Source organism: Narcine bancroftii, chromosome 3, assembly GCF_036971445.1.
Source record: "Narcine bancroftii isolate sNarBan1 chromosome 3, sNarBan1.hap1, whole genome shotgun sequence".
In the NCBI taxonomy this organism is placed as follows: domain Eukaryota; kingdom Metazoa; phylum Chordata; class Chondrichthyes; order Torpediniformes; family Narcinidae; genus Narcine; species Narcine bancroftii.
Window position 1 is genome coordinate 129,673,589 of NC_091471.1, and position 7,165 is coordinate 129,680,753.

Here is a 7,165-nt window from a genome sequence, read left to right on the forward strand (position 1 = left end):
GGTCTGGGAGAAATTCAGCAGGTCAAGGGAGGTCCGGGAGAAACTCAGCAGGTCAAGGGGCGTCCGGCAGAAACTCAGGGGGGGCCTGACCTCGCCAGGACCGTTGCCCACTCCCCCTCCCTGCCGCAGGCCGACCCGCGACTCACGGTGACGGGGCCGCTGATCCGCCGAGATGCCGCCCTGCAGCAAGAGCCAATGCCCCCGCAATGTCATTGTCCAACCCGATCGCCCGCAAACCCCGCCCTCCCGCACACAGGCCTGAGTAAGTATTATGAACTTTAATCTCAGGATAAAACGATCTTCCAATAGTTTCATGTCACAGTGATAAATATATTCCTGGTTAAAAATGGTCCTGCACCTTGATACAAGCTCATTAGGCATAAAACTTGAAAAGTGTGCAAATCAAAGGATATCTGTACCAATGGAAAAAGGGCATGGCAAATAACCCTGCTAGAGTTCATGCCCACAATCAGTCACCCATTTGATTGTTTCAGGAATCATGTTATTCTCCCACATTCTCAATAGCCCTCAGATTTTACTATTCGACAGCACACTAGCAACATTTGACAAATCCTCTATAGAGAAATATTATTTATTGAATATTTTATTTCTCATTTGTTAATGCTTCTGGAAAGAGTTTATCCAAAACTATTATTAAACATTTATTTTAATAAGAAAAAGTTTAACATTACATATGTTGAAAGAAGAGAAAACATGCAGATGTTGTTGAAAATTTTCAATAAATATTTAGTTCGGCCCCCGACTTAGTCCAAGTTTTTAATTTTGACCCTCCGTGAATTTGAGTTTGATACCCCTGCCATAGGGGATCAGATAATTTGGCAAAGAGAACGCGACTGTATGGAAGGTCATGAAATTATTTCTCCAGTCCAAAGACCTTCCAGACTCACGCTGGCAAGAACTCCTACCCACGGCGCTCCACTACATAAGGTCGCTCCTCTGCACGGTGACCAACGCAACTCCTCACGAACTTATGTTTACCTTCCCGATAAAATCCTCATCTGGGACTACTCTCCCGGCTTGTTTGATGGGACCAGGGCCAGTTCTACTAAAAACGCATGTAAGGAGGAGCAAGACAGACCCCCTGATCGAGAGGGTGCACTTGCTGCACACCAACCCAACATATGCCTATGTGGCATACCCTGACGGCAGAAAGGATACCATCTTGATTAGAGACATGGCATCGGCTGGAACTGAGGGTCCGATTTCTCAAGTGTGCTAGGAACTACCAGGTATCCCACTCAGGGTCCCGGAGGACACTGCTCGGTAAGTGGACCAATTCACTCCATGATCTGAGCCAGAGCCCTCGAGACTCATTGACCTGTACCACAGGGGGTCCAGGAAGTTTGAGAAGCCCAAAGTCCTCCAGTACTGCAGTGCTCAACCAGAATTCCCAGACCCACAACAGACTTAACTTGAAAATATTTGTAAAGTATTAAGTTTTTTTTTAATGAATGGTCACATTTTTTCACCTATAGGCTCAATTCTGAAGGAATGGTTGTGCGCAGGCTACTAGCATCAAACCACATGAGGCAGAGTGCAGGTAAAACACTAGTTTTAAAAGACTGGTATACAGCTAGGCTTTGAGGCCTTGGTCTTGCCTCTGCACAAGCCTAGGCCAGAAAGAGGGGGAAGGGATCCCCCTGGGTTTATATACAAGGTCACCAGGTGAGCCACCTGTTGACCTAGTGATGTAATAACATTGTGCATGACATACCACCACATTCACCCCCAACTTAAAAAATTGTGACTGACCCTCCCCTCCACCCCCTCTGTCTCTTTGCACTCATTCATAACTCCAGTATTTGACGCAGTTTCCTCTTCCTTCTGGAACTTTGGGGGGCTGGGGCAGGGGAGGTGGGGGGTGCCAGGGCCTGGGGGTCTTGGCCCTGGGTGAGGGAATGGTGTGTGGGTGCAGGGCTTTCCGCCCGTGGGGGTGTGTTCATCTGCTGCTCTTCATGCTGCTCCATGGGGGTCTGTGACACTCCTGCGTCGACCGTGGTTCCTTCCTGCTGATGCTCCATAGCCTGTGGTGCTCCTGCATCATCTGCCGTCCCATCCTACTGATCTGTAGGGGTCTGTAGTTCTTTTGCACTGCCCACGTCTCCTGCCGGTGCGAGGTCCCTGGTGGCCACTGAGTCTTCCTGTCCATTGTTGAATGCGACGTAGGCATAGTGAAGGTTCGAGTGCCTCACTTCCATGGACTCCACTACGTGGTCTGCCCTGTGGTGTCTGCAATGCTTGCAAAGGAGGGCTGGTCCCGCAGACATCAGCCATCTAGGCAGCAAGGTGCCTGACGCGGCTTTCCTTGGGAAAGAAAAAATACGGTCATGTGGTGTCACGTTAGTGGCGGTACACAATAAAGAGCGTATGGAGTGCAGAGGCTCCAGTAACACATCTTGCAACCTTGCTACTGGTAGGTCCTTTGCTTTGAGAGTTAGCAGAACCGTCTTCCTGATGGTGGCATTCTCCCTTTCTACTTGCCCATTCCCCCTAGGATTATAACTCACAGTGCGACTGGCCGCAATGCCTCTATCCCTGAGGTACTATTGGACCTCGGTGCTTATGAAGGCAGCACCCCTATCTGTGTGTATATAGCTAGGGTACCCAATCAAACTGAATATAGATTGCAGGCACTTTATTACTCTGGCTGCGGTGACATCGGGACACAGGATAGCAAAGGGGAACTGTGAGTACTTGTCGATAGCGTTTAGGAAATAGATGTTCCTATCATAGGACGTAAGTGGGTCTTTGAAGTCAAGACTAACCTGCTCAAAAGGCCTGGTAGCTTTTATTAAGGGGATGCTGTCTGGCCGGTGGAACTGTGGTTTACACTCTGCACAGAAGGGACAACCCCTGCTTACCATCCATACCTCCTCCACAGAGAATGGAGGTTTTGGACCCTGACAAAGTGGAAGAGACCCGCGACTCCTGGGCGGCCCAGCTTGTTGTGCAAGCTCTGCAGCTGGAATATGTGATTAAAGGCCACACAAGTGCCCCTGGAAAATGCGTCTGAGGACTCATTGAGCCTCCCTGGACAGTATAGGATGTTGTAGCTGTTTGACAATTCTATCCTCCAGCACAAGATTTTATCATTCTTTATCATCCTCCTGTTCTAGTCATCGAACATGAATGCCATAGATCATTGCTCCGTGACAAGGGTGAAGAGTTTACAGGCCAGAAAATGTCTCCAGTGCCGCACTGCTTCCACAATGGCCTGGGCCTCCTTCTCTACTGCCAAGTGTCTTACCTCAGACCCCTTGAGGGTCTGCGAGAAAAAGGCCACTGACCGCCGCTCTTGATTCAGGGTGGCAGCCAATGCAATGTCTGAGGTGTTGGTCTCTACCTGAAAAGGGACCGTCTCATCAATGAATCGTAAGTTGCCTTCGCGATCAGATCCCTGATCTCTTTGAAGACTTTGATAGCAGCAGGACTGAGGGGAAAAGTTGAGGCCTTTATGAGTGGGCGGGCCCTGTCGGCGTAATTGTGGACCCACTGCACATAGTATGCAAACAGCCCCAGATACCTCTTTAATTTTTTTTGAGAATGAGGGATGGGGAGGTCTAGCAGTGGGCGCATGCGGGCCGGGGCCGGGCTGATTTTCCCATTTTGCATCACGTAACCCAGGATCGCTAATTTCCTGGTGCTAAAGATACATTTATCCTTATTGTACGTTAGATTGTGGTCCTTTGCTGCCCGAAAAAAGCGTTGAAGTTTAGTATCATGGTCAGCTTGTGAGGGCAGCAGATCGTAACGTTGTCCAGCTACAGGAACACCGCCTTTAAGTGGTACTCGTCCACTATGTGGTCCATCTCCCACTGGAACAGGGATACCCTGTTGGTGATACCAAAGGGGAGGTGCAGGAACTGGTACAATCTGCTATTCGCTTCAAACGCCGTGAATATCCTATTGCTCTTTCCAATGGGCAACTGGTGATATGCTGCCTTGAGGTTGATAGTGGAGAACACTTTGCACTGGGCAATGCTGTTTACCATGTCTGTGATACGTGGAAACGGGTATGCATCCAGCTGCATGAACTTGTTGATGGTCTGACTGTAGTCTACAACCATATGCTTCTTCTCCCCGGACTTCACTACCACTACTTGTGCTCTTCAGGGGCTGGAACTCTTTTCTATAATGTTTTCCTGCAGGAGTCTACGGACTTCTGCACTGATAAACTCCCTGTCTTTTGGGCTGTACCTCCTGCTCTTGGTGGCCACTGGGGTGCAGTCAGGCGTGAGATGCATGAATAAAGGGGGGGGGGGCTCTATATTCTGGGCCATGAGGTTGCAGTAATGCTTCCTTCTAAGTATTAATGGGGCAAGCAGCCCATCGTGCACCATTGTGATGCTTTTCAGTTGGCACTGAAAATCCAACCCCAGCAGCACTGGAGCACAGAGGCGTGGGAGCACCAGCAATTTAAACTCCTCATACGCTGTACCCTGGATCTCCAGAGTGACCCTGCAGAAGTGGTTGCCCTTAGTCACATGGTTGATAGATGGCATTAGGATCTGGGTCACTGGGATACATTTTTATTGTGAGGTGTTCTACCAACCCTTGGTCTATAAAGCTCTCTGTACTCCCACTATCCACCAAACAATTTACAGTAGCCTCATTAACCCTAATACAAATGGTTGCATCCAATTGGTCATGTTAACTTGCCTGATTCAGTCATAATGAGGCCATCCTGGCCCTTCCTCCATTCTGATAGGAGCTTTCATCCCAACCTTGATCGTACTACTCGGTACCGAAGACGTCATCTGGTTGCTGTGTCCTCTGTTCGGCATCCCAAGATGGCCAACAGCACATGCCACTCTGCTTTGTCTTGCCTGTGGGGGAAGGAGAAGATCTTTCCCGCCTCTCATTTGCATGAGAGAGGACTTTGGTGGGAGCCTTGCGGCTTCTGCATTCTTTCGGATAATGCCCCTTCTTTCCACACCTCGAGCAGTCCTTCTCCTTAGCTGGACAGTGGGCTCTGAGGTGCTTTAGCTGCCCACAAAAAACACACTTGGAACGGTCTAATGAGGCAGTTGCTGCAGAATGTTGCCCTTGTTCATCTGTGCACCTCTCCCTGTAAGTGGCCCATGAGTCCAGCTCAGTGTACTCCTCTTGCTCCCTCCTAGAGTCCTCCAGAGCCTCTGCAATGGTTTCAGCCTCATCTAGCCTCACTGTCTCCTTTTCCAACAGCCTATCTTATCTCCATTGACCTGACCCCAGCTACGATTCTGTCCCTCACCAGGTCGTCTGTGTACTCTTGGGCAGATACTGTCTTAAAATTGCAAGCCCTCGCCAAATCCTTAAGCGCGAGTATAAAGTCTCTAACAGACTCCCCTGCTTGCTGTGACCTGGTCATGAGTTTGTGCCTGGAGTGCAGCTCACTGTGCCCCTTATTATAATGTCTTTGTCGAGTGTCCATGACTTGGCGTCCTGAATTAACGAGTACGGACCATCTCGCAGCTGAGCCAGCAGTAGTATCAGCATTTCGTCCTCTGACGTTCTCTCTACCCCTGCGTAATTAAAAAAAAAACCAATACTACTGGCTGAAATGCATGCTCACACCGGGGTTTCTGGGATCCAACTCAAGCTTCTCACGCCGCAGTACCTGGCTGAGCCTCGGCTTGTGGTTTGTTACCTGCAGGGGTAGGTGGATGTTGGGCCTGATCCCTCCCGCATGTGGTTGCTCACCCCTGTGGAGATGCGGGCCCCCTCCAGGGAATCGGAGATGATTGGGAGTGGCTCTGGGGTAACAGCCTGTCCCCGATCCTGCCAGTAAACCGCAATCAGCAAGGCGACTTGCCGTATGCCCTTCACCCATGTCTGGTGTGACTCCTGGTTGTACACCAGGTACCCCGTGTGCTGCCCTGGTGCTCATTACTTGCCCCAGGATCTCCGCATGCTGCACAGCTGATCCTGGTCCCGGTGAGTTCGTGAACAGGTAAGGCACTCTGCTGCTTGTTACCTGTCTTGGGGTGTTTCTGACCCCTCTAAAATCCACCACGACTGTAGGATGGACGACCCCCCCCCCCCTTGCTCTTGAACCCGATCTCACAGCTTTCTGGCCGGTCCATTTTTGGCTGCACGTGCACAGGGCCCGTTTCTGTTCCTGGGTTCCTGAGTCGGGTCTCGGCTGAGTCGAAGTCTAGCGGGGCATCCATTCTGGAGATGTATAGCAGTCTATTAAATTGTAGGCTACTAGCATCAATCCACATGAGGCAGAGTGCAGGTAAAACACTAGTTTTAATAGACTGGTATACAGCTAGGCTTTGAGGCCTTGGTCTTGTCTCTGTACAAGCCTCGGCCAGAATGAGAGGGAAGGGATCCCCCGGGCTTATATACCTGGTGACCGAGCAGTGTAATGACATCATGCATGACATACCACCACAGGGTGAATGTTGTGAACTGGAATTCACTGTCTATGTATTGTTCAGAGGGCTGGCTTCTCTCTCGCCTACCCAAATATAAACCCTGGTTTTCTTGCCCTACCTCAGATCCACCTGAGGACTATTGTATCCACCGGCCATTGATTATAAGCTATTAAAAGCGTTTTTGTTCTCCTCACTTGTCTCTGAGTGCATTCAATTGCGTTACATAGGGTTAATGGGATATGTGACTATTTCAGCTTGAAAGAAACCTGACCCTCCATATTGATAACTATTGATACATTACCAGCCTTTAAAACTGGCCTTGCCCAGCTGAGTCATTGAAGTCTGTATGGAGCGTGAGACATACTTCAGTGAGGTCTTCCTTTGTGTCTCGTGTGTCCATGCAAAGACAAAAAAAAGACCGACTTCATGAATCACTCCTTGGTGGTTCCTCCTCCTTCTCTATTTTCCAGCAGGCAGCCCTGCCTGAAGGACTCTCCCCTTTGCCCTGTGAAAGGAATGGATGTGAAAGGTCCCATGAATAGGAATCGTGGAAGTTGATTTGAAGTCAAGTAACTCATAGCACACCATTCTTTATATTTGCAAGCTCCTGAGAATCTGAAAACAACTGAGACACAAATCTTTATGGAAATCAGTGACTGACTAAGCTGCAGATAAATAATATATTTTTTGATAGTGCTTAGTGAAAAGGGAACGGGTCCTTTTAAATGTTTAATTGTTTAATTTAATTTTGAGATACAGCATTATAACAGGACCTTCTGGCC

At 49.2% G+C, this 7,165-nt stretch overlaps 1 long non-coding RNA gene across 1 annotated transcript; it reads right to left on the bottom strand.

Annotated features, from left to right (window-relative positions):
- Nucleotides 1–640: 640 nt before the first annotated feature.
- Nucleotides 641–6,889, bottom strand: LOC138757550 (uncharacterized). Its single transcript, XR_011353671.1, has 3 exons — nucleotides 6,685–6,889; nucleotides 4,681–5,525; nucleotides 641–2,325 (listed from the first exon to the last, which is right to left on the bottom strand). It is a non-coding gene; the product is annotated as an uncharacterized lncRNA (long non-coding RNA).
- Between the last annotated feature and the right edge of the window lie 276 nt (nucleotides 6,890–7,165).